Below are 9,965 nucleotides of genomic sequence, written 5' to 3'. Positions count from 1 at the left end.
AAATTATCGATATTTCTCAATTATTAAAAATTTCTAATGTTTAAAAAAATTTATTATTCATCCGTAAACACGCATTTTTATTTAATATACTTTCTTACCGCAATAACGGTTGTACGGGAAATTTTCAAACATTTAAAAAATTTCGGATTATCTAGAATTCGTATATTATAAAATTTTTTGAATTTTATCAAATGTTCAAATTTTCTGAAATTTCTTAAATTTTATCAAATATCTCAAACGTGAAGAATTTCTGAAATGTACACAAAGTCTAAAATTTCTTTCTAAAATTACTAAAACTATCAAAAATTATAAAATTATCAACATTTCTAAAATGATAAAAACGTCTTAAATGCTGAAAATCTTTATCATTGCCTAATGTGTTTAAATTTCCTAAAATTTCTAAAATTCAAAAAAAAATTTGAAAGATGAAAATTTCAAGAATTTCTAAAATATTCTAAATTTATAAAATTGTCAAAATTTCCAAGATTAAGATACTTCTAAAATTTTCTAAATCTGATTATTTATAAATATTTCTGAAATTTTCCGAATTTTCTGAAATTCCTTGAAGTTTTAAATTTTCTTAAATATCAGAATTTTTGAAAGTATAAAAACGTTTTAAATTTTCCAAATTTATAAGACTACCAGAATTCCCAAACTGTATTATATATCAAAAAATTTTTATCATATAATTACCAAATTTGGAAAATAATAAAAATTCTTAAACTGTTAAAATATTCAAAAATTTCTAAAATTATAAAAGTATCTGAGATTATAAAAGTTTATAGAATAACTACAATTTAGAAACTTTAAACAAATTATAAAATATCTAAAAATTTTAAAATTTCAAAAATTACGAAACCTTGTAAAATTATAAGAATTTCTAAACTTTTCAAGATTTCTCAAATTTTTAAAATTTATAATATATTATTAAATATTTTAAGCCTTTGAATATGTCTAAATTCTAAATTTTTATATCTTTTATTATTTAATTTTTTAAGTTTGAAACATTTTAGAAATTTCAGAAATTTTGGTAAATTAAACATTTTCAAAGAAAAAGTTATTTCATCTAAGAAATTCTTTTTTTTTTTTTGAGTGGGAAAATTTTTCGAATTTTGTAACTGAAATTGAACTCGCGACGGGACCTGGGGTTTTTGTAATAAAATTTTGAAATTTATGTCGCAATCTCTTAAAAGCTTTATCTTTCAGACTTTCATAAATCAGAATAGGCGTAGAAGATAAGGTGAAAAATCTAAGGTTTTCTCAGCGATCACTGATATTTTGTTGAAATTTGGTCTTTCTTTTATCAAGAATCCAACATTTTTGAATTTAAATTTATTTCTTTGTAAAAGATTAATATTTTTCGGTAACAAATGTATCATTAAAGTTTGATGGCTAATTCCTTATAATTAAAAAGTCTACTATTACATTTATGGTCCAGAATGAATTTAAATTCCAAAATTTAAATTAAACTTTTTATTTAAAAATTCACCTTTCTTAGTCGAACATTCAACTGTTCTATTAAAATTTCCTCTTTTCAAGAAGAAAATTCATCTTTCGGATTGAAAATTCATATTTTAATGGATAATGGTTCTAAAATATTCCTTTGTCATTTTTCTGAAGTTATCAGGAAAACCATAAAATATTTTATTTTTGTTTAACGGAATCGTTTGGTCCTGTTCGAAAACCAAATTTTTTTGTTTAAAAAAAAAGATCCCAAAGATTTTGAGTTTTTAAAATTCGAATGCTAACTTCTCGCTGAGCAACAAATCTTTTTTTTTCTGAAAAAATTCTTTTAAATATAGTTTCGATGACGTATATTCGCGTTTTCTATTTCACTTTTAAAGTTTCGACGTCGAAATTGTGTGAGCTATCGAATAAAAAAGTCATTAGCACCACACTCGTATCCGCGTCGTCTCAAGTAGTAGTAGTGACTTTCTTTGGTCAGCCATGTTTTAAGTAGAATACGATAAGTCAGACATCCTGACAAGAAAACTAAGAAAAAAAAGTTCAGATGAAATGCAGGATTTCAACACTTTTTTTTCCTCTGAAGCGGGACTCAAGTTCGACTATTAAGGAAACTAAAGTTACTTTAAGTGCAAATGATAAAACATCATATATTGTGAACACGCATTTTTCGTTAATCGACTCTCTCACAGCAAAAACTGTAGCATGAAATATTTTTAAACATTTAAAAAATTTATAATTGTTCCAAATTCTATATATTATGAAAAATTTCAAAATTTTTAAGATGTTTAAAATTTCTGACACTATAAAAATTATAAAAATTCCTGAATTTGATAAAATGTTTATATTTTCTAACATTTCCTAAACTTTATAAAGTATCTTGGGTGTTTAGAATTTATTAAATATCTGAAATGTTCACAATTTCTAAAATGTACAAAAGCTTTAAACTTATCAAAATTTCTAGCATTACTGAATTTTTTAAACGTTTCAAATTTCTAAATTTATCATAATTTCTCAAATTTCCCAAAAATTTCGAACTATCAAAATTTCAAAAATTTCAAAAATGTCAAAATCTTTATATTTTTATAATTTTTCCCAAATTTCTAAAATGGCAAACATTTTTTAACTGTCAACATTTCTGAAATTTCTGAAAATTTTCAAGCTAATAAAATTTCTAAAATATTAAAAATTTTCCAAAATTTTTGAGTTTATAAAATTATTCAAATTTATAAGGATAAAAAAATTGCTAAAATGTTCAAAACATTTTAGAAGATGAAAATTTAATAAATTTTTAAAATGTTCCAAATTTATAAAATTATCATCAGTTCTAAGATTAGGAAATGTGTGAAAATGTTCAAAATTCATTAAATTGTAAAAAATCTCTAAAATGTACCAAATTTATAAAATTGTCAGGATTTCTGAAATGATAAGAACCTCTCAAATTTAAAAAATAAAAAATTATCAAAATATCTATAATTTTCTGAATATTAAAAATATCAAAAATTTTCAGAATTTCAAAAATGTCAAAATTTCATTAATTAAAAGTAATAGAAAACAAACAAGAAAAAAGGTCTCAAAACTGTCGAACAGCAATACATATTTATGACGCTTATTGATGAAATTGATTTTCTATTATAGAAAGAACATTATAAAATACACAGATTTTAAATAAAATATGTTGTAAAACAAAGAACTACATTTCCGATATTTCAAAAAGCGCTCGCCATTTTTTTTCTTGAAACATTTACATTTTCATAAACTATCCAAAAGTGATAAACAGCCAAGAAAAGTCGATTGAAAAAAGGTTTTACTAACCTTAATTCCGTTTTTGATGTTAAATAGCACTTCTTGAAGAATAATTTAATATTAGCAAAGAAATTGTTTGAGAATTTAATTTTTTATAAAATGGCTCGATATTTCATTATTACTTTGAGTTTATTCATTTTATGATTTTTTGTAAAAAAAATGTATACGTCACTTTGGGGGTAGTAGAGGCAGTAAGGGAGGTAGAAGAAATATAGTGGGGGTTGGGGAGGTGTATTAGGGGTGGTCATTGAAGAAGTAGAATAAGAATTAAGTAGGGGAAGGAGAAGTATAGCAAATAATGTATAGGGACATAGGGGATAATAGGGCGGGGGGAGAAAAATTGAAAGTATAGGAATGAAGTAGGGGATGATGAGAAGTATCGAAAGGAAGAAAGAAGAGAGAAGAAGCCGCAAGAAAGGGGTAACTTTGTAGAGGAAGTGATAAAGGGAAGTAGGAGAGGAAGAGGAATTAGTGAAATTAGATGAGGTCAGAAGAACAATACATAGGGAAGGGCTGTCAAGTATGGCAAAAAAATAAGACAGGGAAGCAGAAGTGTATAGAAAATATTTGGAGGTTTTGGGACCGCTTAAAGAGAGGATAAGTGAAAGGAGAGAAAACGAAGTAGGGGAATAATAAGAAGTAGCAGAACCAGACGAGAGGAGAGAAAAGTAGGGAAGTTGAGAGAAGAGCTTAAAAGCGAGGGTCGAGTTATTAGGACAACTAGGAGAGGAAAAGTAGCAGACGGAGAGAAATTCGTAGAATTAGACCAGGAAGTGAGAATTACGCACGATAGGTAAGTGGTGAGAAGTAGAGGATAAACAAGAGGGAAGGAGAAGTATTAAACGGGGGATAGGGCGAAGAAAATAAGTACGGGGAGGGGAAGTATAGAAAAAATAGTTAGAGGTTTGAGGGCCAATTAAGGAGAGGATAAGTGAGAGGAGATGACATGAAGTAGGGGAATTAAAAGAAGTATCGGAACTAGAAGGGAAGAGGAGAGAAGAGGATAAACGGGAGGGGTTAGTTAGTACGTGAGAGGTGAAAAGTAGAAAATGGATGCGAGGTAAGGGGAAGTATAGAATGGGAACCAATTAACAGGAGGATAATTAAAACGAGATCAAATGAAGCAGGAGAATGATAAGAAGTAACTGAGCCAGGAGAGGAGAGATGCGAGAAGAGGAAAGAGGAGGTTAAAAGCAAAGGGATAGTTAGTAGAAAAAGTAGGGGAGATAAAATAGAAGACTTAGAGGAATTAGTGGACTGAAATAAGGAAGTGAGAAGTACGCACGCTAGCTTAGGGATAGAAAGCGGAGGATGGAAGCGAGGGTTTTTAGTACTATGGGATTGTAGATAGGGTGAAGAAAGGATGCAGATATAAGAGAATTATAAAAAAATAGGTACGGGTATGGGGACTCTGGGAGAGTATGAGACTAAGGGGGTGAAGGGTGAGTGGAGAGAAAAGGAAGTAGTAGAATAATAAGAAGTAGCAAAGGCAGGAGAGGAAACAAGAGAGAGGATACAATAAAGAAGATAGTTGGTAGGGAAAGTAGGGGAGGCAAATTATAAAAGTGAGAGGAATTAACGGAGTTGTATCAGGAGGTGCGAAGTACGGTATGTGCGTGTGGTACGAAGAAAAGAATGAAAGCAGCAAGGGGAAGTATGGAATAGAAGGTAGTTGTGGGATGGTATGAACAGGTTGATAGCGATGGAGGAGAAGTTTGAAATGGCAGATAAGGTGGAGAGAGGAAGTAGGGGAAGGAAAAGTACATAAGTAATGAGTAAGAGGAGAAGAAATGAGGCAGAGGAATGCTAAGAAGAAGTGGAAGCAGGAGACAGAAGAGAAGGGGAGAGGACAGAGAGATAAGATAAGAGGAAAGTAAAGGAGTGGATTGGAGTGGAGAGGAGCGTATTGGAGTGGAAAGGAGAGGTTTTACTTTTCACATTTGAGAGTGATTTAATTCACTTAATTCATTTGATCACTAAATTTTAACCGAATTATTATCCAGTTTCTTTGCATTTTTCACATGACCGCGTTCTTTAAAAGTAATTTACGATATAGTTTCTTAACTTTCCGCGATGTCGTAATCGTGATTCATGCTTCGAAACCTTGCGCTATTACCTATCGTCGAGCAGTTCAATATCTGAGACAAAGAGCGTGACGTCACTACTTTATTAGAAAATTGATTCCTTGTCGACTGTTTTTCATCCGCTGCGATAGCACTTTCTTAATTTCTCCGATGGCAGGCAACAGTTGGACGATTAAACTCCATGACGAACTTTGAATATCTAGCACGGAAGTGTGGATTTGCCTCACCATCGATGAAACGAGGGTTTTGTTTAATTTCAAATCAATTAAAGTTCCCCGCGAGTTATGAACGGTAGCCTCCTAGCATAATCAATTCTGCTATTTTAATGCAGATAAGATTACGTCAAAACTTAGAGGTTTTGATAATCAGGCCAATACACAGGAATGGGAAGTTTGGCGAACAATCAGGTGACATTTTGAAACCAATAGGTTCCTTCATATATCAGCAGATTGGTTGATTAAGTCGGTATTTATTAAAAAATAATAAATTGAAAAATATTTATGAATTCTTGATTTTGTAAATAAACAAATAATTTTAAATAAAAACTGTAATTTTTTTCTATTTGAAGGAAAAAATAATTTGTAATACCAACCAAAAATTTCAAATAACTTGATTTCTCAGGCTGATTTGTTGTTAAGTTTATATGAATATAAGTTTATTAAGATAATTGAGAGGATTCGGCAAATATTTCTTCAAGATTCTAGATATCAAATCAAAATTTCAACAAACAATTAAATTTTCTAAACAAATCGTTGAACTTCCAACGTAAAAAAGATAAATTTTTAAGGATAAGTTAAGACATAATTATTTATGTTTGAACCACTAAAGATTTTTATTTTATTTAAAAATCTATTCAATTTATCCAAAAACGACGAAATTGCAAGAAACGATTTTCATTTGAAACCGAAAAAAAAATAATATTAAACTAATTACATTTTTAATTAAAAGGATGAGATTTGTTTTACAAGAGATTTATATATTTATAGAGTATTATATATTTATAGAGATTTATATATTTATATGTTTAGTCAGAAAAATTGAGCTTATCCCAAAACGACGAATTTTCAACAAAATAGTAGAATCTTCAATCAAAACAGAATAATTTTTAATTAAAAAGATAAGCTTTGGACCACGGAAATTAATTCTTTATTAAACAGGCAGGTTTATAAGAAAATCCATGAAATTTTAACAAATCAGTTACATTATGCGCCAAAGAGATAAAATCGAAAAGGAAAAAAATAAATGTAATAATTTTTGACAAAATATTTTAATTTCAACAAAATAGTTCAAGTATAACCAAAAAAATATAATTTTTTAACGAAAATTTTGATAGTTGAGATTTTCACTTAAAAATATTTCTGTTTTAATAAAAAATAATAAATTGCGCCCCAGAAACACGAATTTTGAACAAATTAGTTAAAGTCTCAGCAAAAGAAGATTAATTTTCGACAAAGCAATAGCATTTTAACCAAAAAGATGCATTTTCTACTCAAAGAGATAAATTTTGAAACCAAATAGATGAATGTTTAACCAAAAGAGATAATTTAGCCAAGAAAGAAAACAATATCCAGCAAACAATAAATTTAGTTGAAACAGAATTTTCAATGGGAACAAAATTTTCATAGCGGCTTACTTTTGATCTTTTTATAGGTATATAAATCAAAAAAATTCTATTTGGTTCAAAAGATATGTAGATATTTTAGGAGTTTGAAATTATTTGAAGAAATTTCACCTAATTTTCGGGAATCTTATAAGTTTTATTTTAAAATACTTGTCTCTTCAAAATTTCTCAAATTCTTTAGTATTTCTTATAGAAACTTGAAATATTTTTTAAGTTTTGAAAGCCTATAGAAAGTTTTGAAAATTTAGTTAAAATTTGTTTATTATTAAAATTGCATTACAAATTTGCTTAGGAATCTTAAGAAAAGTTTTCTTTTTCTAGCAATTTTGTAGAATTTTTCGAAGTTTCTTAAGCTTTAAATTATTTTTAAATCTTTTCAAAACTTTTAGAAAAATTTTAAAGGTTTAAAAAAAATAATTCTAAGATTCTTTCAATGAAATCTTATCACCGCTTTTTTTTAAATTAATTTATAAAGAAAATGTTTTAAGAGATTTCAGGATATTTTTAAATATTCTTAAAAATGCCAATAAGAAAACTTCGGATCACTTTAAGGCGATATTTTTAAATACAGAATATTTGCAAAATTTTGTTAAAATTCAAATCAGTCGATGGTAAAATACTTTAAATTAAAATAAATTTTTTTATTCAACACTAAAATTTTTTTTTTTTGAAAGGCAAACTTATGATGTGAAACTGACTTAAAATATTTACCTTGGTAAAAATTGAACTATTCAAGTAAAAATTTAACTATTTTTATGAAGATTGGAATACGTGATAAAAAATTTAATTTTTTATGAAAATAACAGTTTCCGATTTTTGTAGGAATTTTGCCTTTTCGGCTTAGAAATTCAGCAGTATTTTAAAATATAAATTATTTTGTTTCAAAATTTCTAAATTTCGAAAAATATCCTAATAGATAAAATATTCAAAAACGTGTAAATGATCAAAATATCTCAAATTTCTTTAAAAAATTCCAAACTTATCAATATTTTTAAATGTTGAAAGTGTTAAGAATCTCTAAAATGATCAAAGATTTTCAAATTTTTAAAATGAACAATATAAAATTACCAAAATGTTGAAAATTTTAATAATGTGAAAAATTTAAAAAATGTGTAGAACTTCAAAAATTTCAGAATTTCAAAAGCATCACAATTTTTTAAGTTGTAAAATAGTTTTAAATATTTAAATTTTCTAAACTGTCTAAAATGCTCAAATTTTCTGAATTTCCAAAATTATTATAAAATTATAAAAAAATTTAAATTCTTAAACTATATACCATTTTTAAATTTATTGAAGTTTCTACAATTATAAAAACGCTTCAAATTATAAAAATTTAGAAAATCACCACAATTTTCAAAATTTTTTAAATTTATAATATTTGCAAAAATTATTAGTTGGGAAAAGTATCAAAATTTCTGAAATACTTAAAATTTGAAAATCTGAAAAATTCCTAAACTTTATAAAATTTTGAAATTATTGAAATTTCTAAAATTATAAAAACGCTTCAAATAATGAAAGTTTAGAAAATTAACACAATTTTCACAATTTGAACAATTTTGAATATTTTTAAAATTTCAGAAATTATTAAGGTTTGAAAAAGTATCAAAATTTCAGAAAATTGCAAAAATGTCTAAAATGTTTAAAATTTGTAAAAATGTTGAAGCAAAACAATTTTTTAAAGCTGTAAAAATTTGTTAAAAGTATTTGTCTTTTCAAAATTTGTAAAATATTCTACATTTATAAAAATATGAATATTTCTAAAATTATCAACGCTTTTCTTTTTATTCAAAAATTTGTATTATTTTTCATTTCATTTTGCAAGGTTGAAACATTATAGAAATTTAAAAAAATTTTGTAAATTAACATTTTCTAAACATACCACTTGATAATATTTTGACGTCGTTTATTTCTTTCAAAATTATTCATCATGAAAATTTGAAAAAGATTTTAGGATATTTTTAAATTATTCTTAAAATGTGATTTAGAAAAATGCAGATAAGTTCAAGACCATTTGTTTGTATATAGGTTTAATAACATTTCCGAAATCATTTATAATATTTTTGAAATTGAAGTTTTCCCAGAATTTGGTAAAATCCTTTAAGCTAAAATAGATTTTTCTGATCAACAGTTTAATTCTATTTTTTTAGAAAGTTAGTCTTTTCGACTTGAAGATTTAATACCTTGGTAAAAAAATTCAACTCTTCGAATAAAAATTAAACTATTTTTCTGAAGTTTGGACTGTGTGTTCGAAAATCAAATTTTTGATTAAAATTCAAGCTTTCGAGTTTAGTAGTAAACTCGCACTTTTGCCTTTGAAATTCAGCAGTATTATTGAAAATTAAAGTATTTTGTTTCAAAATCCTCTTTTAAGTTAAAAAGTTAATCTTTCTGGTTCAAAATTCATCTTTCTGTTTGAGGACTCAACTATTTGTTTAAAAATCTTAGTTGAAAATTTTACTATTTTGTGTAATATTCATCTCCATTGCTCGAAACTTCATCTATTTTGTTGAGAATTCAGGCATTTTATTAACAATTTATTTTTTTAATTCAATTGCCTAAAAATCCGTTTTTTTTATAGGAAAGTCATCTTTCTTGGTGAACTTGAAAATAACGCTTCATAAGCCAAAATTTGATTAAACACGACTCCAACAATCTTGAATTGCTAAGGCCTGGAATTGGTCGCTCAATTTGATCGAATATCCCTTTGATGTGGTTCCTCCTGGGGGACTTATTGTCCTGCATTTAATTAATTAAGCCAGAGCATAGTTAGTCGTATCTCATTCCACATACCATTATACCCATGTCCCACTTATAAAATATTTGATCAAAAAAAATTCATATATCCTTAGTCTTTAGGGGATAACCAGCAATATAATTTTCTTAGTTATTGCTTTTTTATATTTCTTCCTGCCATCGTTTAAATTATTAATTAAATTATTTTAAATTAAACTATTTAAATTAAATTAATTTAATTTAATTTAATTTAATTT

This window comes from Belonocnema kinseyi, chromosome 10 (assembly GCF_010883055.1).
Source record: "Belonocnema kinseyi isolate 2016_QV_RU_SX_M_011 chromosome 10, B_treatae_v1, whole genome shotgun sequence".
In the NCBI taxonomy this organism is placed as follows: domain Eukaryota; kingdom Metazoa; phylum Arthropoda; class Insecta; order Hymenoptera; family Cynipidae; genus Belonocnema; species Belonocnema kinseyi.
This window is presented reverse-complemented; position numbering follows the sequence as displayed.